General features: G+C 36.7%; 1 long non-coding RNA gene across 2 annotated transcripts in view; it reads left to right on the forward strand.

The window, feature by feature from the left end:
- Positions 1–23086, forward strand: part of LOC121060872 — a 33172-nt gene extending 10086 nt beyond the window's left edge. The window contains exons 3-4 of one of the 2 annotated variants that reach the window (XR_005814944.1): positions 1735–1797; positions 2485–2536. This is a non-coding gene — a long non-coding RNA (uncharacterized LOC121060872). Of the gene's footprint in view, positions 1–1734; positions 1798–2484; positions 2537–22616 lie in introns of those variants that run through there. The other variant, XR_005814943.1, reaches the window with a different exon arrangement.
- Positions 23087–23333: the final 247 nt, after the last annotated feature.

The raw sequence follows: 23333 nt of genomic DNA on the forward strand, positions 1-23333 counted from the left end.
CACCAGGGGAGGAATAACCCCAGGTACCAATACCTGCTGGTCTACTTATCTAGAAAGTAGCTCTGCAGAAAAGAACCTGTGGGTGTCCTGTTGGACACCTAGTTGAACATGAGTCAGCAATCTGCTCTCGGGGTAAATAGGGCTAATGATATCCTGGGCTGCATTAGGCAAAGTATTGTCAGCAGGTCAACGGAGGTGATCCTTCCCCTCTACTCAGGATGGGTAAGGCCACACTTGGAGTACTGTGTGTAGTTCTGCTCCCTTCTTCGTCCCTCAGAACAAGAAGGATGTGGGCATACTTTAGAGTCCAAAGTGAGGCCACAAAGATGATTGCAGCACTGGATCATCTCTCCTATGAGAAAAGGCTGAGAGAGTTGAGATTGTTTAGCCTAGGAAAGAGGAGGCTCAGAGGGGATCTCATCAGTATATGTAACTGAAGGAAGGGTGCAAAGATAATGGAGCCAGGCTCCTGAACATCAGGAAGCACTTCTTTGTGCAGATGATGGAGAACAGGAACAGATTGCACAGAGCAGTTGTGATGTCTCCCTCCTTGGATATCTTCAAAATTCCATGCTTCAAAATATTATGAATTGTGAAATTATAATATGAAGTTTCTATTAAAACGTGTATATTCACACATTTTACTCATCTATCCCAAAACAAAGTAGATCCATCTATTTACAAAATATTTTAGAAAACTAACAATTACAACCATGAATTTATGAAGACATGAAGTTGTCGTGTTTTAAATTGTTAAGGATCTGGAGGAAACACTGTTCACGCTGATCACATTTGCAAATTACAACAAAATGGGTTGACCAGTCAGTACATGGGCAAGGCTGCCATCCTCAGGGGCTGTATAATTCAACAAAGTAAAATGCAAAGTCCTGTCCCCAGGCAGGAAGAATACTAAGCAGTGATACAAGCTGAAGGGACTCACAAGGATCAGCAAGTCCAACTCCTGGTTCCACACAGGACTACCCCAAAATAAACCATATGGCTGAGAGCATTGTCCAAACACTTCTTGAACTCTGGCAGGCTTAGTGCTATGAACACTTTTCCTGGGGAGCCTTTCCAGTGCCCAGCCACCCTCTCAGTGAAGAACCTTTTCCTAATATTCAGCCTGAACTTAACTGTGTTGCAGCTTCATACTGTTCCCTTGGGTCCTGTCACTGGTCAGCAGAGAGCACAGCTCAGCACCTGCCCCTCCACTCTTCCTCTTGAGGAAGCTGTAGGCCAACATGAGGTCTCCTTCCTTCAGTCCCCCATGAGGTATCCTCCCTTCTTGGCTGAACAAATGAAGTGACTTCAGCTGCTCCTCATACATGTTGCCTTCTAGGTCCTTCACCATCTTTGTAGCCCTCCTTTGTAGCCCTCTCTAGTAGTTTTATGTTCTTATACTGTGGTGACCAAAACCGCACACAGTACTTGAGGTGAGGTCACACCAGCACAGAGCAGAGTAGTGCAATCACTTCCCTTGACCGACTAGCAGTGCTGTGCTTGATACACCCCAGGACATGGCTGGCCTTGTTGTCTGCCAGACTGTGGACTCATATTCAGCAGTCATATTAAACTTGTGCTGATAAGCTTTGAATTAATCACCCCGAAATTGTTGAAAGGAAAAGATGCTTAGATTAATGTAGCAAATTTAAATTCCGTGGGATTTGTATGTTAAAAGTTTTGCCAAGGAGTACAGTTTTTTTTTATTTTTATTTTTTTTTTTTCTTGATTAAGGTCTATATGGACTTCCAGTATTGCAAAAGGATGATCTTACACCTGTTTTCCAGCTGCTAATAGGTAAAATATGAGGCATGCTGTTTCTTTGATACAGTTCCCAGAACAATCTTTGTCAGCATAGTTATCCAAGAAGAAGCACTCACATATTTGTCTTTATAAAAGATGGTGAATCACAGTGAAGGAAGTCAACTTCAGACAAATTTGAAGCTTAGATGTATGGAGATATTTACCAATTATATACATAGATATAATCTGCTATCTCTGAAGCTTTTTTCAGATAGGTGTTGTCTGAGCACTGAATATTACAGATGTTATTTTTAGCACAATATTAGACTATTAGGTGCATCCTAAAGCCTCTTTGGATTGTATTTTAACAGACCAGGAATTGGCAGTTTTAACTACATTCAACCACACTAATCTATGCTTGGTTTGTGTTGATTGTAAACATACCTAGTTTACAATTACTTGCTTTATTGAATACTCACATTTTCACCCAATTCTTTGAAAGAATTAGAAGAATAAGCATGCAAGAAGAAATAAATTAATAAAATTGGCACTTCTGGTGATTTGCCATAATAACACAATAGAAGAAGGGGAAATTGCAAAGATATAAAGGCTCTCTCTCAAGAATTATAATATAATTGAAAATAAAATAAAAAATACAATAAAATAAAATAAAATAAATAAAGTATAAGAAATTTTGCATTTGCAGAAGAGTAACTCTCTCACTAGTCTTTCTCCCTCTAGGTCTCCATGAAACTGAGCTCATTCACACTGTAAAAGAATTAAAAAGAGTAAAGCAAAAAAGAAACAACAGCGATAAAACTCAATTTTTATTTGATCCACACTTTTCTGGAATATTAGGAATTAATCTGTTGGGTTTAGTGCTGGTTTTTTTTTTCAGATTTTTTTTGACACTTTAATTTTGTCTTGTCATTTGTAGTAATTTAAAATAAAAAATGTTTTGTAGTGAAAAAGAAAAATGTCCAGCATTCAGTTCCTTTGTATTTGCCTAAGACTTTTTATCATGTTACAGACAAGCTAATGAAAATTTTGGTGCCTTAGAGGTGTATGTTTCTGGCATATTAGTATTCATCAAACATAACAAGGAATTGCAGGAAAGAAAAAAAACTATGTAAATGCTTGCATATTTACAAATCATACAGTTCATAATGATAGGGAAATATTTCCTCCTTGAATTTTCATGAGATTAAACTCTCTCAAAGCAGGATGGTGGTTGCCCAGGTTGACCTATGTATCTAAGAAATTAAAACACTTGCTTAAGTATAACTAGGTAACTTCTTTAGTAACCCCAAACTCACATACCTGATATGAAGTCTCCAGTCTGTGTATTAAAAATCATGCCCTTCTTAGAAAGGACAGCTCTGAATATAGAAAATTAGAAACTGCAGGTCATAGGAACTGCTCCATTTAGCAAGTGTAATGAGCTATCCATCCCAATTACAAACACAAATCATAATCAGTTTCTTGGCAGAAGAAAAAGAATTTTAAATTAAGAAAACATGAAGAACACAGAAAAAACAGCAGGCAAGATAGCTTTGCAAAGGTATAAGCAACTAAACTGGCAGGTGAAAGACATGGGTGAGTAGCTTTCAATAAACTGTATATAGCACAGAAAAAATAATCTATAGAAAGGGAATACTGAAACCATTGATGAGATCAGCAAGTAAAATGAGATAAGAGAAGGAAGAATAGATATGGTTGAGCACATAATGGTAGAGAACGTATAAGAACAGTCAAATTTTAACAAAAGAATACTTATACCAGGACCCCAAAAGAAATACAGTTAACATTAGCAAATGTCAATAAGAAAACATTTTGTGTATTGAGAAGTAAACCAGTAAGTCAAGATACTTAAAGAAGAGGTAACTTCTTTAGTATGTAGTTTTGTATTTTGAACTTATGGGAACCTAGAAAAAAAGGGGAAGCAATAACAACAGTTATCATGGCTTTTTTTTTTTTTTATGATAAAATGGGGAAAACCACTTCTTTTCACTTTTATATAGGTTCTTCTGCCCAAAAATTCTCTGGTTTTAAAAAGAGAAAGATGTCCTCTCCAGTAAATAAAAGGAGGCTAAATATAGGCTTAAACCCTGGACTTCTGATCACCCAGAGAGTTACATACCTTGGTTCTATTTTGAACCACATAGACCCAAGGGATGCTGTCCTTCCTGAACTGATCCTGCGTAGGCTTCCCCTAGACAGCAGCTCTTCAAGAACTGCTGCAATATTGGTTTGTACCATTGTGTCCATCCAGCAGGAGCAAACTGGTCCAACATGGGTCCCCCTGGGCAGCAGGTCCCACCAGATCACCCCCTTCACTGGGGGCTCCTCCATGGGCCGCAGTGGAGATCTGCGCCATGTGGGACCCATGGGCTGCAGGGGGACAGCGGGCTCCATCAGGGGCTTCTCCACAGGCCACTGGGGAACTTCTGCTCCATGCCTGGAGCACCTTGCCCTCCTTCTGGACTAACCTTGGGGTCTGCGGGGCTGGTTCTCACTCCTCTCTCAGCAGCTGTTGCGCAGCAGGTTTTGTTGTTGTTGTTGTTTGTTTGTTTGTTTGTTTTCCCTTTCTTAAATCTGCTCAGATTTAGTGTTGCTCACTGACTTGGCTCTGGCCAGAGTTGGGTCCCTTTTGGAGCTGTCTGGAGCTGTCTCTGATCATGTCTCTGACATGGGGAAGCTGCTGGACTGTTCTCAGAGAAGCCACCCCTGCAGCCTTCCCCCCACCCCGTTCTCTTTTCCCCCACTACCAAAACCTTGCCATGTAAACCCCATACGAGTCCCCAGGCTATGTTGGTGCATGGAGTTATTTCTCTCCAGATGCAGGGCTTGGCATTTTCCTTTTATGAACATCAAGAGATTCCTGTCATTACATTGTTGACTGTCAAGATCTCCCTGAACTGCACTACAGTCATCTGGAATATATATATCAACCACTTCCAATTTTGTATCATTTGCAAATATGTCTCTTAGATTAGATGCATTTCTTTCTTTTTCTGTTCTCCATGTTTTGTTTTGTTATTTTTTTTCTTGTTCTTCACTATAATGAAAAAAATAAGATTTTTCATTTATTGAAACTGCTGATTAGGTGCTGTTTTATTCTTCTCCCTCTATGAGTTTTGTAGAGCCTAATCATCAAATTAAAAGTAACCTGTCACCTGTGGCTGAAAAGATCACAAGTCCATTTGTCTGTATAAGGTCTGTCTTTATAATTCTCATGATATAAACATCCACATAAGCGTCTTGGACAGAAGAAAGATGTTTAAGCTCCTATTATAAGGGTTTGTAATGTAATTTCAATGACTGCAGTAGGACATACTGACAGAAATGCAATGCTACCAAATCGCTCAGGTATAGACTTCACAGTTCTTCCTGCTTTCAAAACTAATAATTAAGTCAGGCTTTTCTGTCTATGCTGAGTATGGTAGTATTTTTATGAACTCTTTTAAAACTGTTTTCATTGATTTTCAGAACAAAACCTCATTAATATATGGCTGTGATGGGATGACCTTGGCTCGCTGCCAGGTGCCCACCAAACTCTTCAGCAAGACAGGGAGAAAACATGATGAAAAATGTACAAGGTCAAGATAAGGACAGGGAGATTGCTCAACAATAATGCTGGCGAAATACATTTGACTTTGGGAAGGTTAATTTATTGCCAATTAAAAATACAGTAGGATAGAGAGAAACAAATCCAAACTAAAACTGCTTTCCCTCTAGCCCCTTTATTTCCAGGTCCAACTTCTTTGTTCCCAGTTCTTTTATCACCTCCTTACCCTCATCCTCCTGCAAGCAGCACAAGATAGGGAATGGGGGTTGCCATGAGTACATAACACCTAATCTCTGCTTCTCTTTCATCACACTTCTCTCCTGCTCCAGGGTCCCTCCTACAGGATTCAGCCCTTCATGAACCACTCCAAAATGGGTCCTTCCCATGGACTGCAGCTCTTTAAGAACTGTGCCAGCATGGTTCCTTTCCATAGGGAGAGTTCTTCAGGAAAAGTCTGCTCCGGTGTGGGTTCCCTACAGCCACAATTCCTGCCAAAAACTTGTTCCAGAATGAGAGAGCAGTGTTCTCATGGGCTGCAGTTACTTACCAGGAGCCTGCCCCTGTGTGAGGTCTCCACAGGCTACATTTTGGGTATCTGCAATGATGTGGTCCTCCATGAGCTGCAGGGTTTCAACCTGCTTCACAATGGTCCTCTCCGTGGGCTGCAGGGAAATCTCTGGTCCTGCACCTGGACATCCTCCTCTCCCTCCTTCTTCACTGACCTTGCTGTCCTCAGAGTTGCTTTCTCTCATATTTTTCTCATTCCTCTCTCTCACAGCTGCTGCACTGTGTATTTTTAGTGACCTTTATCCTCTTTCTTAAATATATTATGTACAGAGGCACCCACCAGTGTCACTGATTGGCCTCAGCTTTGGCCAGCTGTGGGGCTGTCTTGGGGCTGCCTGGGAACTGGCTGTATCTGACATGGGGTCAGCTCCCGATCTCTTCTCACAGAGGCCCTCACTTGCAGTCTCCCTCCACCCCCCACCCCTTTTCCCTGTAAAACAAATACAGCTGCAAAGATGATAATCAAAACAAAAAAAATTAACAGAATACATGATAAAAGAAGTGAAGAGGAATGCTGAAGTACAGCATATCATTCGATCTTTTGGTCTGCTTGACTGAATGAAGACAAATTAATTCAAAAATAAATTAATTTGTGGACAAATCAGTGGAGAAAGCGATCCTATATAAAGATTACTAAAACAAGTTTTTGAGAAATATTATGTTTAAAGCATTATAGTTAGCTTCCAAACTCATTTCTTCAGAGTATTTTACAAGAAAGGCTAAGCCTCAGCAACGTGCAGGCTGGTGACCACTAGAAATTATAGCTGCACTAATGACAGTATAGTTAATAGTATTAGGTTGACTTGAACTCCAATATAAACATTATAAACCGGTGTAATCAACAACAGCATATAACTGGTTTTATAAACACTGTTAGCAAGACACAATGTATAGCATTGTGTCTTATAGCAAGACACAATGTATAGGCATTCCTGAGAAGAGTCCCGAAGCCACCCCATGTTAGGTAAGAGCCAGTTTCCAGCTGGTTCCAAAAGGGACCCAATGCTGGCCCAAGCTCAGACAATGAGCAATGCTGTTTGTGCCTCTGTGAGAGGCAGATTAATAAGGAAAGAACACGCTGTGCAACAGAAGCTGGGAGGGGAGTGAGAAAAATGTAGAGGAACAGCCCTGCAGACACCAAGGTGAGTGCAGCAGGAGGACAGGAGGTGCTTCAGGCATGCAGCAGAAGTTCCCCTGCGGCCTGCGGAGAGGCCCCTGGTGGAGCAGGCTGTCCCCCTGCAGCCCATGGGTCCCACATGGAGCAGATCTCCATGCTGAAGCCCGTGGAGGAGCCCACACTGAAGCAGGTGGCTCTGACCTGAAAATGTCTGCAGCCCACATGGACAGCCCCTGCAGAAGCGGACTCCAGGCCAAGAACTACAGTCCATAGACTACAGTTGTGCAGGCAGTCTGGCAGGAGCTGCCACCCATGGGTAGCCCATGCTGGAGTAGTCCATTAATGAAGGATGGACCCCATGATATAAACCCATGTTGGAGCAGTTCTTGAAGAACTGAAGTTTGTGGGGAGCCCATGTAGAATTGGTTCAGCAAGGATGGCATCCCATGGGAGGGACCCCAAAGTGAAACGGTAAGAGAGATAAAGGAACTGCAGAAGATGAAGTGTTACAGATTGACTGCAACCCCCATTCCCATGGAGTGGGAGGTCCCATGGTCAGGAGGAGGCAGTAAAAGACAGGGGATGGGGGGAGGTAAGGGTGATTTTATTTTGCTTTTAGTTTCTCACTGCTCTAGTCTTTTAGTAATAAGCAATAAATAATACTATTCTCTTTATATTGAGCCTGTTTTGGCTATGATGGTAACTGGAAGTGATCTCCCTGTCCTTATGTAAACCCTTCATCTGTTTTCTCCCCCAGTTCCTTTGATGAGGGGGGAACTGAGAGAGCAGTGTGTTGGGCTTAGCTAAACTATCAATGTGAAACCAGTGTAACATTTTGCAGAGGTGTGAGTGGTGGTTTTTACACTTCTGGGCAGCTAAAACTCCACCATAACTGCTCTCTCAGTCCCATTTCTCAAAAGTGGGAGTAGGGGAAGAAGAAAGTGGGAAGTGGGGTAAGGGGGAGAAGAAAGTATGATGGGGAAAAAAAAGAAAAGGCTCATGGTTCAGGTAAGTGTAATTAAATCAAAGGTGAAAACAAGGAGTAAAAAAAAAAAAAAAAAAAAAAAGCCTGCTTGAAGTGCATAGGGAAGAAAAAAATCTTCTGTAATTTCCTATCAACAAGCGTGTTCAACCACATCCCAGAAAGCAGAGCCTCAATACGCGTAGGCAGTTTGTTTGGGTGACAGACAACTTCCATAACAAGAGGCCCCATTCTCCTTCCCCTTTCCCACCTTTTATTGCTGAGTGTGACATCATATGGTATGGAATATCCCTTTGGTTGGTTTATGTCAGCTGCCCTTCTGATGTGCTCTCCCCACTTCTGGCCAACCGTCAGCCAGGCTTTGCAGGGTTTGAGGCAGTCTTGATGCTGTGCCAGCACTGCTCAGCAATTTTGTGTGATACCAAAGCTGTTCTAGCCACAATTGCAGAGCACAACATATGCTGCAGAGAAAGTCCTAGTAGCATTCTGGTATAATGGACTGCTGCAGGAGAAAGTCCCAGCTCCATCCCAGACAGACCCAGTACAGTATGTAGCAAGTCTGACGACCAGAAGTAGAAAAACAAATACTTGTGCTGAAGTACTTAAGAGCCATGGAAAATAGTGTAAATAGCAACCCAAGTAACAGAATTGGTAAGATGAAGAACAAATAACAAGATAACATGAATGGACCACAATTTGGTGAGCCTAAAACACAAGAAGGATGAATGGAAAAAAAAAAAAAAAAAAAAAAAAAAAAAAAAAAAGTTATGCATCGGGAAATAGACGTCATCTCCCTTTCAGGAGAGGTGCAAGTAGAATAAATACCAGATGAGAAACTGAAGAAAAAAAAAAAGGAAAAAAAAAAAAAAAAGCTGCTTCAGATCGGACTTGTCATGTGACAGAGCTCTCTGGCTTGAGCACCCTGCCTTCAGTGACTGTGGACCACCAAGGACCTCTAGCCATAAAGGCCTAAACGTATGCATCAGATCCATGGCATTGCATGCGCACAGCTAATACAGGGTATGAGTGCTAAGGACAAGCAGTTTTGTACACATAGTTATAGTCTCAACATGTAAGAAATTATCATTAGCACAATGTGTGCTGTTGTCAAAAATTAGTCTTATTTTGTTTTAAAATTTATAATTGGTCTGACTTGTTAGTCTTGGGAATCAGACATTCCCATCACAGTAATCTCTAATTCCCTTATGGTATGCATATATATGTGTATATAGAATCATGGAATCATAAAATATCCCAAGGTGGAAGGGATCCACAGGGATTAGCAAATCCAACTCCTGACTCCACACAGGACTACCTGAATATTAAAACATATGTCTGAGAGCATTGTCCAAACACTTCTTGAACTCTGGGAGGCTGGGGCTGTGACCACTTCCCGGGGAGCCTGTTCCAGTGCCCAACCAGCCTCTTAGTGAAGAGTCTTTTTCTAATTATTAATAGTATTAGTAGTATTGTAGTATGTGTATAGATACACAGAATAATATCTATATAGATATATAGATATTCTTTGAAAGAAGACAAAGTGGTGCTAATTAGGAGGACAGAAACTGTGCCTGCGGTAAAGGGAAAGAGCTGATATTAAAACTTAATGACATATGTAACTTTATATAATACCCATGCTAGAATCAGAAGTAGAAAGAAATCATCATACAGAAACTAAAGATTCTTGTGTAGATAGGATTTAAGGGGAAATGCTAGGGTAAGAGAACAGCTTCTAATGAAGAGAACATTTCTGTTGTTCAATGCTGAAAAGAAGAATGGAATGGAGGGAGAAGGGTGCAAATGCAGAAGAGGAAAGGGGGATGGTGAAAAAGATATGAAGAAATACTCAAAGGTCTGCTTGTACAGGAGTGGTATGGTAGGACAGTTTCTCACATAAATGAGTAGTGTGTCACATAAAGGAATTGCAAAAGTATTTAAAGAGAGAGATTTGGTGATGCATATGCTTCATGGAAAAGAAATGAACAGTACAATAGTACAATTATGATTTCAATCCTAAATAACAATGCTGTTTCCCAAATGATTCTTACTTTCTTCTTCCCTGTTATATCAGACTTCCAGTGTCTCTCATACTAAACCTTACAAGGAAATGACTATGGCTAAGAAGTCTAACAACTAAAAGGAGAGGCTACTTAATGTCTATTTTACAGGGATAATGCTGAGGGTATTTGCTGAAATAAGTTTCACATATATCCCTTACTTAAACTAGTAATGAGATGTTCAGTCTAGAAATAATGACAAGACAAGCATAGTAACTGTTTAAGTAGTTTCCAAAACCTGTTGGGCTGTGGGGGAAACAACAGAAAAAAAGAAAGAAGAAAAGAAAAGAAAAGAAAAGAAAAGAAAAAAAAGAAAAGAAAAAAAAGAAAAGAAAAGAAAAAAAAAGAAAAGAAAAAAAAAGAAAAGAAAAGAAAAGAAAAGAAAAACAAAAAAAAACAAAAAAAAGAAAAGAAAAAAAAAGAAAAGAAAAGAAAAAAGAAAAGAAAAAAAAGGCAGTGGAGAGATTAATAAATCTCTTAATAAAATTTGCTGAACTAATCAGTATGTAAACTTTTTTTTTTTCTTTAGTATTCTGCTGCAGTAGTAAACTGAATTAAGACAGGTCATGGAAAGCTGAACAGGAGGTATGGAAGAAAGGAAGTGACAGGCAGGATTAAAGAGAAAGGTTCAGAGAAACTGAGGATTCTACGGGCCATAAACAGATGGTGATAACAAACTGTGCAAGAAGGATAACACAAATGAGTGGATTAGAATTTGGGGGGGGGGGGGGGGAGAGGGAGGAGGAGGAATTCACTAAATAGTAGCAACCTAAATGTATTTTGTCAAAGAATGGTTGTGAAGAAAAAATCTTAATTTATGGGATCAGAATCATCTCATTTATGTGAGACATAGCAAACAGCACACAATAACAGAGATATAAGGACAAAATATAGGACATGGGACTCTGTCCAGATGCTACGAGTTGAATTATAAATGATTACAGCAGTTTTTTTAGAGAGTAATATAAAATATTATATAGTAAAGTTGGCAGTATTATGCGTTGGCTAATCTTTCAGAATGATGGACTACAAGAGAGACAAATAGGACCGGTGTACCCTAGATAAAATAAAAGAAATTAAAACCATAAAATATTGCAGGTTTTTACAATTTTATTTTTCATTAATTATATACCAGATGAGCAAGAATGGTAGCTATAAAGTAAAAGCTAATTGAGAGAGAGTGCTTCATCCTTGACTTTCTCCTGTTTTGCAGGCCGGGCAATGAAAATGACATAAAAATTGAAAAGTATGATAATCTTGCCTTAAATTTAACAACATGATAGAATAATAATAATATCAATAATTTGTGTGTGAAGATACCACAGCAACATTATGCAACCTGGAAATATAGTCCATCCTAAGACAATAGGTACTTAGAAAGTCACTTCAAAGAGTACTGGGTTTACATTCTAATATAGTAGCTCAGATGCTTTGGGATGACAAAGTATAGAAATAGAAATTTATAGAAATCAATCCACTTATGCCTATCAACTCAAATGCATAACAGATCAACCAACATGATAAAATGTATTTTAGCAAGAAAAAATGGACTTCCTTCTTTTCTTTTTTTGTTGTTGTTTTAAAACCAGTCTTCTTGCTTTTAATAAACAAATATATTTTTATGCTATTTTTCTACAGATATAAGAAAGCTGTATGCTTTATTAAAATCATATATCTAAACAGTGATATTCAATTTGGAATAGATTATGACATCTTCCTAACTAATCAGTGGCTTGTTGTCATGTGAATCTGGTGGCAAATAAGATCTCACGTCTATGCTAATGTAGTTCATCTCTAGCATAAAAATGCTCATAACTCTCTGAAACCAGTGTTCCACTGATTTTCCACTGAGATTTATAATGTCCTGCTCTTTGAGCTTTTTATGTTCTGCTCAAATGGGTTAATTTCACTTAGCATGAAAAATCTATGAAACTGGCTTGTTTCTGTTGAAATTGATAGGTGTTTTTTTTTGTTTGGTTGGTTGGTTGGTTGTTTTTTTTCAGTGATATGAAGGGAACCTGAATCTGACCATGTATGAATACTGCAATTAATGGAAGTAAACAGGAATGTCAGAAAGACAACATCCCCTCTCCCCACATTAGCATCCATAAAAATACATATATTTCCTACATTTTTATTCAGAGGATCTGCTCTAAACGATTTATTTCTAATGTAATCTCGTTCCTTCTTAAAAAGTCATGCTCTGCGTTACAACTATTCTTTGTATAAACTGCAACATTCCAATACAAGAAGTCATGGACTGGCAGGTAAGATTCCAGGATCTCCACCCAGAATAAACTGTTTCTTAGCAAAAACTCAATCAAATGGTCACTTTTGCTGAAAACAAAGCTTTATACGGCTCTTCATAATCAGTTATATATGAATAATGTACAGATGTCAAAGAATGGGGCTGGTTAGGCATATGGAACTCACAACTGTGTTGAGAGTTAGTACTAGACTAATAGTTAAGACAGATATTAATTTAGAAAGAAGTCCTGTCATATCAGACTGAATGGTCATTTTGACAAGAAATTTTAATTTTGCCTTGTAAGAATGATTTGCAGTTCAATAAAAATATTTTAAATGCCATTTAGCATTCTTCCTTCATGCTTGTGTGAAGGTTTATGGTCTTTTAACTAGCGTCCTAAAGGTGAGAGAAGGAAATGCAGATGCTTCGTGACTAGACGATACAGTTCAAGTAACAGAAATGGAATCTTTTAAAGACAGTAAGAAGATACAACAAACTTTTTATAATGAAAACAGTAGTCAGCGATGATTTAACAGGTCTGATTTCAGACAGGAACATGAATAAGATCAATCTGTTACAAAACTAACAAAGTTTATTGTATAACTTTGTATTGTATTGTATAAGGTATATTTCTATTTCTCTCTATATATATTTCTCTCTCTCCATCCATCCATCCACCCACATTCAAACCTTTCTTCTTAGCTGCATATCTACAGAGTCTAGTATGGTTTTGAGACTGAAAGGTCCTGAATGCTTCACTGCACAGCTCTACTGTGCAAGGAAACCAGCATAGTTGCAAAACAGAACCCCAACTTCTGTCATGTAACAGAGAGAGAGTACATCTAAATGCTATATGAAAAAAACTGTGAAGTCTTCTGGTCCAGAGATTTGGAGACTAAAATTTCTTATATAGTAACAATGAAAGCTGCTTTTAGAGTTTGTTCATTACCATCTATTAGTCATCAGCTGTATGGTATATCAAACAGCCAAAATGCTTTTGATGAGGTTACAGTGCCCAAATTTTGTGAATTTTGAGAAAATTTGACTTATTAACCAGCATGTCAAAAATTAATTTAGGATCGATACTCAGCTGTCCTCCTAAAAAAGCACATCCTTATCCTGGCTAGATTCTTTTCCTTCTATTGTAATAATATGCCTCAGGAGCATGCCCTTCTGATAATCACGGACTGTTTTCTACCAGGTACAGCTGTTATCTATTAGTTTGTGTCAGTCTCAAGAGCATACGATATCTGCAGTATGTGGACTGTCATTCAAACTCATTTTTTCATCTGAACTCAGCAGCGTCAGTGACAAGGTGTCAGTTTTAGCATAACTTTGGAAGATTAGATTCTGCATGCAAACCCTGCTCATTTTTACATTAGAGAACATTTGCTTGTTTACAGTGGGATAGTTATATGCTTGTAAGGAGGGCCTTTGCTTAGACATTTAATAAACTGGTAACTCTCTATACAAACAGTGACTAAATAGCCAGCATTCCACAGAGTAGCAGCCCTGTCTGAATATAGACCATTGCTTCAAATAATCACTCTAGTATATGCATGTCGGTTTAACTTTGCCAATATTTAAAGCAGATACTTCATGATCTCTACAAATACTCTTCTGCAGATAGGATGAGCAAGTATATGTTGATTGGTCAGCTTTTCTTTCAGGGGTTTCTCTAGCAGCAGTAGAACAGCATCCTGCTCTTTTCATTGAGCTGGCATAGTCTTCCCTGCATATCAGTGATATTCAGATTTTGTCATTTGTGCTGCATTCTAAATTTTCAAACATAGACTCGTGCTCCTTTCAGCTACAGACCCTATTTCTGTAATTTAATTTCTCTAGCTTGTGATCAGACTTATAAAAACAGGAATCCAATTTCACTGGGGAACTCCTGTCACAAACTATTTCCATATTGGATGTACACACCTGCAGCTAACTGCGCACACAACATCAGTCTTGCTTCACATCACTAGGTGCTAATGAGATAAAAGTAAGAACAATGAATCTGTTGGTACAGGACCAGATCTCAGTAGGTTTGCATATTCAGTAGTGCTGCTTTTTGCCAGCTCTTCACTGAGTTCAACATTGCTACACTTTTTGTACTTGCAGAGAATCAGAGCAATAACATTTCCTGTATATGAGGAAAACAAGCAAATATAGTGGGGAAAAACAGTATGTATCTCCAATATGAAAAAGCAGGAGAAAAAAAAAAAGTAATTTGTAAAAGCATTTTACTACAACTCTGTAGGGAAATGTTAGCATGGATTAGCATATTTGAATCAATTCTAACTGCTGAGTGATAAATGCTGGTATATGAATGTTGATGTTCTGAATTTGCATTTGCAACCTCATTTTCCTCAGAAAAAAATAGTATGGAATATTGCCCTCAGCAGTACGTTTGAAAAACATTATTTGTCAGTTAGCAAAAGCAGTACAAGCTTTCCAAAAGCTCCAGTATATGCTCAGCATGCAGAAAACACTTCCATACCTTTTGCCTGCTTAACATAAAGAAGCATGACTGGTTTATTGGCTTGAGAGCTTGATCTCTACTGATTGAGTATCATTATCTACTTCTTTTTTTTAGCTACTAATTTTGTGCTTATATTTTTTCAGGGTAAAGCAAAGGGTTTCAGCCCCTGCTGGAGCCATTGAGCTGCGTATTTCACTGCATACTGAATATAAACCATTATAATAACTAAAGCCTACATTTCATTTATGGACAGTCTCATAAGACAAGTATTTTCTGAATTAATCCAGATCATATCCGTATTAACAACTATTTTCTTTATTGTTACACTGAAAAATTTGGAAATGTTTTTACAATTTTCAATTTTTTTCTCTCAGAACCTCTCTAGACTGAAAAATAAAACCACACCCACGCTTTTATTTTCTTCCTTACAATCTCCATTTCAGGGTTATATGCAACAGGTGTATATATATATATATCAGGCATATATATCACCTGATATATTTACTGAGTTACTATTTGTACCACTGTACCAATATCTGACAAAGTGAGCTACAAATGCTTTTACTCTGATCTTCTACATCTTCTACATCTGATAGTCTACATTTTACTGATGATTAAGCAGCAGTGCCACACAACTATGTATAATTAAAATACTGCTAATACAAGCATCACATATAGTTAGTGCTACTTACAATTTGTCACAAAGCTGAAATTTAAAAATCATTCTTTCCCATAACTATTTTCTGCATTTTTATATAATTTAAGGTCACATACTTATTAGATTCATTTTGTTATACACAATGAAATAGTAAACAATTCCAGATGCAAAAGAGATATTGAATACAAATTTAAGTGGGTGGTCATTATATTAAAGGACCAGTGTTTGTCTATTTCCATTTTACACCAGCTTACATTATTTATCTGCATTTTATGAATAAAGACATTATATAGTTTTTATCCTGATGAGCTCACTCCTAAAAAGTGAGTTTCTTTAAACAGGAGACATAGTCCTGTCTCCCATTAAAAAGATGAATTCTTGAATATAGAGATTAAAGACACGTTTGGCTTATTTGTTTGTTTGATATTCATGATGTATGTGGAGAAGTAGAGGAAAGAAATCTTGGGGTGAATTACTGTAATTCTGCTTTCCACATATCACTCTTACATCTTAGGAAAAGGAAATATTAACCATTGTCTTAGTAGGAGACCTTACAGAATCTGCGGTTATGAGATGTACCTTTCTTTGTCTACTACTTCAGTAATACCCAATTGCTGTCAAGAATTTAAGGTGACCTTTTTGTTGGATGAAGTGTATGTGGACAACAGAGGAGGAACCTCATTGAAGCTTCCATTTCTAAAATGGTTTAGAATTGGTTAGATTTGGTTAGAATTGGGAGTTTTACCTTACAATCTGTTTCACCTTTTCACACATACCCAAGAAACTAAACTTCTGTCCTCTTCATTTGAATTTAGCAATCTAACGCTTATCTATGCAGTGGATAACAGATTAAATGAAAGGATGAGATGATATGAAATTAGAAGAAAAAAAAAAATATAGAAGCCACATAGCTCACAATGACTATTTTATAAAAATTGAGGGTGATGAGGCACAGAGGAGCTATGGATGCCCCATCCTTGAAAGTGTTCAAGGCCAGGTTGGATGGGGTTTTGGGCAACCTGACTTAGTGGAAGGTGTCCATGCCCATGGCAGGGGCATTGGAACTAGATGATCTTTAAGGTCCTTCCACCCAAAACCATTCTGTGATTCTACGATTCTATGAATTTCCATAGAACGTCCTAAGTGTTTGGCTGAACAATTAGCTCTGTTATTATGAAATGTCTGTTGCTTAAAGTGTATAGTCAGTAGGCAGCTGAAGTTATTTTAATACAGAGTAAGCTTTCACCATCTGTTGTGTCCTCTAATTAGGATGCCAAAAACAAACAAACAAACAAACAAAAAACCCACACATAATTCACAATTGCATAGTAAAAATAGAGTAATAAGTAATTAGAATGTATTTGTATGTTCTTCATTAATTGCTGCATTCATCTGTTACATTTTGGTAATGACAACAACAACAACCAACAATTAAAAAAAATGCAGCAGAAAGGTGTTTTGTTTTGTTTCCCTTTTTGTTTGTTTGTTTTTTCTTTTCACACTAACATCAGATCAGGTCCTCAGTTAGTTCAATACAATATTCTTCAGTGAAGTCAGTGGAGTTGAGACAGACAACTGGATTTGTAGCATGGGTTCTGGTCTATCTATTGTTTAAACAAAATAGTGCAATTTTTGCAAAAGTTGTTTTAATACCTGACTTAATGGCTTCTCATTATTAGTTTATTTTGAAGAAATCTAGCATTTTAAGACACCTTTTTTTTTTTTTTTTTTAGCATTTTAGCATTTTAGCATTTTAGCAGAAGGGCTATCTCGTCTTTCATTTCAAAAATATAGCATCAAATATAGCATCAAGCAATGCTTTCTTTCAGTTTTAATAAAAGGATCATTCATTTTCCCAAGTACCATTTCTGTGAAGAGGCCCTGACAGTATTTTGTAGAACTGCTCCCTTTATGCATAACATGTATGCTCTGGTGTAGTAATTTCCTCTGCAGTACCCTTTCAGTTCAAATAACTTTATTACTTGCTACACTTCTGCATTACTCTTTGTTATTATTTACTCAGAATTCCAAACTAAAATCACTGTCTGTTGTCATGTTTGTCTTCATTTTTATTGGCTACATAATGTTGAATACTTTGAGTTTCAAAGCTAAGAGAGTACATAATTAAATAAAAGGATTTCCCTAGAAGCTATATGAATAAATTCCACATCTGGATTTTTCAATGCATTTCTATTTGGTTATAAAAAAAGTATTTTATCTTCCCTTTTAATTGCATTTGTTTCTTTTTCTGCCCTATTATATAACTGGTTATTTCCTTATACATCGCTATAACTAGTCATTTCTTGCCAATGACATGTCATTGTATTATAATCATATGTGTGTAGAGGGAAAACAAAAAAGGACTGATCATGTTGTCCATGTCTATGGAAGAGATCAGAAGACTGTTAAGGTTATGTAATTCTTCTCTCCATTTTCAATTTGAGGAAAAATCCAACTCTAGTGCGCTGTATTCCACTCTCAGAAAGTAAACAATGGACAGTTTTCCTACTAAACCTCCAAACCTACAGAAAATGAATCTTACAACTCATTTTACTCCTTTAAGTAATTACTAATTATTACAATATTTAGTACAATATATAAAATATGTAATGAAATAATTAAGCAAATTACTCATTAATACTCTTAAAAATAACTTTTATAATATCCTCACATGAAATTTTATCACAAGCTGTGTCCAGAAATGAGACATTAAAATAAAAATTGTTGTCATTATTACTCTAACTGAAACAAATAGATTTTCAGAAACTAGAACGCTGTTTGAATTAAGGTATTAATGTGATGTAGATGGTCATTATGTATATATTTCTCTGAGTACTCTCTGGGCGGCTATGACAGGACTCAGAGAAGGACTAACTCTCATCCTCCTCTGTCCTAAGTTGTGGAGAGTCTTCCCCCCAGATCCACCTGAAAATATCAATGAAAAATATTAAATTTACAGTCATGTTCTCTAAAACTAAAAAGAACAGAAATCTGCCTTTTGTGCTCATATGAAAAGTTCATTCTCTGTTGTAATAGACCTGTAAGGATCCCAGCACCTAATGTCATATAAAATCCAAAGTCATTGAGACAACTAGGAAGTACTAAAGGAATCAGTCTGACAGTCAACAAGGAAATATACACAATCTCTGAGACAGACTCTGCATAGTTAGGCTATGGTCTCTGAACACAGTCACATGACAGTCTTAGCTTTTTTATTTATCCCTAAAGAGTAGTAAAACTGCTTTGCCCACAGATATTTTGAACTCATGCATTTGTGTTTCTCCTTTAATGAGCAAATTATAAGCTGAATGTGCCTGAAGGAATACCTGTGATATTTAAAATCTTTTCTCCAGCAGGCCTTAAGGAAATCCAAATTCTGGTAATTCAAATGGCCTTGTTTGTCCAATGTTTAACTAGCATTAGTAATATAAACAAATGCTTCCTTCTTCACAGCAAGAGTTCCCAAATAGCAGTTCAATTTGCATTTTCTCAATACTATTGATCCAAAACTGGGGAAAAAAAAAAAAAAAAAGAAAAAAAGAAAAAAAATACCATCTTACATGATTTGCATCTGAGCAAATAGTTCATTCATCTCCTTTGTGGCATCTAACCAGATACATCCTGCAAAACATGGCAGGGCTTTCATTTGTCCTGACTACTGCTTAGTTTTTCTTCTGTTGCATGTTGGTCTACTATATGAAATATAAAAATTTATTTCCTAACCAGTTAATGTAGTGTTCATTCTCAAAGTAAAGGGCTTTCCAGGGACTTGACAATTTTAACATAAAATTAGAACACAAGCCAGAGAAAAATCCTAGTATGTAGGCATGCCATAAGAACTCAAGCAACGGGCACAAGCAATGGGTCCCAAGAAAATCGTGTGTCTTAAGCAAACATAAAAGATAAGTAGACATAAATCTATTCATAGTCTCCTATGAAGAAAGGCTGAGAGAGCTGAGGATGTTCAGCCTGAAGAAGAGAAGGCTCAGAGGTGACCTTATTGCAGCTTTTCAATGCTTAAAGGGGACTTATAAAAAAAGATGGAGAGTAACTTTTTGCTTGGGCAGACAATGACAGGAGAATGACTTTAAACTAAAAGAGAGGAGGTCTAGATTACAGGTTACGAGGAAACTCTTCACTCAGAAGGTGGTGAGGCACTGGAACAGGTTGCCCAGAGAAGTTGTGGATGTCCCATTCCTGGAGATGTTACAGACCAGGTTGGACAACACCCTAGGCAACATTATCTAGTGGGTGGCATCCCTGCCCATGGCAGGGGGGTTGGAACTAGATCATCTTTAAGGTCCCTTCCAACCCAAGCTGTTCTATGGTTCTAAAGAAAGAACAAGTTTCACAAGAATGAATCAATAACAGAACTGTTTGAAAACATCTGAGTGTGTCTGTTACAAAAGGAATAGCTGGAGAGATGATAATGGCTTAAAATATTTTCTGGAAGCCTCTGATCTGAGAGAAATTTTAGAGGGATGTCTTGAGATGAGAAGATTTCAGAGAGTGTTGGAGAATTATGTAGGACTGAGGAAACTGGTGCAGTGATACTGGGATTGAACTTTGAACAATCCATGAATTACTCTATACCCAAACCTGCATGCAGATATTATTTCAAAGGAAATATGTTAACTGATTCCAAAAGAGAGGTTATAAAAGAGTATGGGTTTCTTGATTTTGTTTGCTTGTTTTTCATTTCAAAATGCAATGTTTTCAAAATGCAATGTTTTTCATTTCACAATGCAAAAACAAACTGGGCAGCTAAATTAGTTGATAACATAAAAATACCCTCAGATATGTACATTCAAAGATAAAAAAAAGTATCCAAATATTATAATAAATAATAATATATTGAAAGATGATTTTCACTTAAATAATAAGCATTGAAAAAACAGAAATCAGGTGTATTCATTTTGCTTCAAGAAGATTAAATTATGCAAAATATTTTGGTGGTTTCCTTGTCAGTAAAGGATCTGAACACATTCAAAAATATCATGTTAAAGTTTGTCTCATGTGGAAGAACAACACATACATTATACATAACTGCCTCAAAAACTAATTATACCCATATCACAATTACAATCAGAAACACAATCTTTACTTTTGTATTACCATGAAAAATGAGACCAAGTTACATAAAATTAGTGAAGCATCATATTTACAGCGAATAACCATTATTCCTCATGGTATTTTTGCAAAGAACTAAACAGTAAGTAAGGAACTAAGTACCACAGTTTGGAAAATATCATAGGAAAAAATAAGGAATTATTAGCTACATGCCCTTGACAACTCCTCTGATAAACATCCGTGCTGGAACAAGGAAATTTTCCAGGAATGTAGAGCTAGAGGCAGAGATGACAGTATTAAAAGCAAATAAATTAAAAATTAATCATCTCAATTACCCACCACAAAAATAACTCTGTGGATAATGCTAGTAGGACTGTGATCCTGACATTCTTGACTTCATAAAAGTGCTATTCTGTTTCTCTTCTCTTATTGTTGAAAGTCCTGTTCTTACCTTTCTTGTACATGAAGCTGATTCACGTGCTACAGTAATTCAACAGAGTTTGCTTGATAGCCTAACAACTTGCCCTACACACATGGCCCAAGGGAATGGAATAGGACATTTTAAAAGGAAAGTATCATTTTGAAAGTTGGAGGAAAAACAACAACAATAACAACAACAACTATTCTGATCATTCTAGCACTTTGAGTACCTCGCTGTTAGTGACATGTTCCTTTGAAATATTTGACAATTCATTAAATTCTTAAATAAAACCAATGTAAGTATAATTAGTCACATACTGATCCAGTTGAAAAATAATAAATCTAGAAGATTAAACAAGTGCAATATAAATGATTCTTTGAATTCCCAGGAAGATTACTTGCAAGTCTAAAAAAGCACGTTTTCATATACACACCAATAGTGATTTTAAAGAATATTGCTGACAACTCAATCTAGCCTGTGGAGTTTTTTTTTAATAACCAAGCATCGTATCTTTAACAAAGACTGCGCTTATCAGGCATAGATGAAACTTCCCATTTGCAAGTTTATACTGACAACTTGGCTTTGCTTCCTATTTCATCCCAGTTCATAACTCTCTTGGAATAGGCAGTATATGTGTTATTTTGCACTCAAGAGTTTGTAGAAAAACAAATAGCTGTTTTCTTTGTGATATCACAAAGTTGATATCACAACAGAGGATAATCTGCACTAAAGATGCACATTATACGATGAACTTATCCATACCATCTGGCTCTGGGACTATGAAGCACACCATGATGCTGATAATGAAAAAAGTATAGAGTTAATTGTGTTAAGACAGGAAAGATCTGTAGCACTCCAGTGTGATCTACAAGTCACCATGCAATTACTGAACAATGTACAATGAACTAAACTGTTAATCTTTGGGAGGGATAGGTATATAGGGTTTTCTCAGAGTTCCTGTTCAGTAGATTTAGTAATTTTATCTTGGAAAGGGATCACATTTAATATTTTTAAAAGGCTATTCCATGTTCCTAGACTATGTATGTATGTATGTATGTATCTACCTATCTATCTATCTATCACAACTGAAGACACTCTTCCCTAACAGATAAGATTCCTATACTCTGCCTGCATAGTTATCATTATTGAAAGTTAGCATGTTTTCATTAATATATATGAAGATGACCATAAAAACTGTTTTGCTAGCATGTTATTTTGAGGACAGAAAAGAGAAACAGATGAAAAGTGTATTTTTTCACACAACATTACTCATTCCAAACTTCAAGTGAAAGTGGAAGAAGAAATTTCAGAGAATGATGATATAAAAACTGTAAATAAGTTTCCTTTATGTAAAAATATATATTTACTACTATTTGCTTTTTGTTACTTTTTTTTTTTCCTTTAGGGTAATACTTCATTCAGAGTTTCCTCTACTTCCTATATTTTCTTCATTTTTCCCTGATTTACCATGTTTTCCATGAACTTCTAAGCTTCAGATTGAATTATTCTGATTCTCGACTGACAAGACAAAACTGGTATGTATGCTGCATCTCTGAAAAGTCAGGAAGGGTGCACTAGCACAATCCAGGCCGCTAACCTGTAAGAAGTACTAAACAAGAGGCTAGCCTAGAAATTTCACTACTCAGTTTATTCAACGTTTCACAAGTTGCTACACTTTCTCATACACAAATGTTTACTTCTGTCTCTTTCAGCTAATGCCCCTGTGATGTTCTCATCCCCAGTTTGGGACAGTGTCCAGGAAGAAATAATACAGCTTCTCTCCCGTGATGAATCAAGAAAAGAAGAGTTGCAAAGTATAAACTGTAAATGCATGAAGGCACATACATAGAAAACATTAGGAAATAGTTTCTTTCTTTCTTTAAACTTCTTTAAATGTATTTGAGTGAACTGTTTAACATCAGCTTATTTTTTCCTACAACTGTATTTATGGCTTGCTGTATCTGAAAAGTTTCATGTATAGAATACACATATTTAGTGATATATTAGTATAAGGATAATCTATAGCAATTTGAAGATAGAATTAATTTTCATTTGTATGATCTTTTGTGCATTTGTATTTGAAAATAAAAAATCTTTCCTTATTTAGGCTTTTACTTCTGATCATATTTCCTCTGATCTTCATAAAAGTAAGGGTTCTCTAGACATATTTTTCTAATAAATAAATAAATAAATAAAAATGAATGGTTAATGACCTTGAACTTACAATACATAATTTGACTTTCAGATAATTAATACTTTTTTGTTTTTTCCTTATTTATGTGCATACATGACATACAGATATGTTATACTAAGTGGACTCAACTGAATGTACTGCAACACACTGGACAAGGATTGTTGAAAATTTTTTCCTTAAATTTCGTATGAAAAGTTTTACACATCAGTATGGTAGATAAAACATATGGAATAAC

This window comes from Cygnus olor, chromosome 1, assembly GCF_009769625.2.
Source record: "Cygnus olor isolate bCygOlo1 chromosome 1, bCygOlo1.pri.v2, whole genome shotgun sequence".
NCBI lineage: Eukaryota > Metazoa > Chordata > Aves > Anseriformes > Anatidae > Cygnus > Cygnus olor.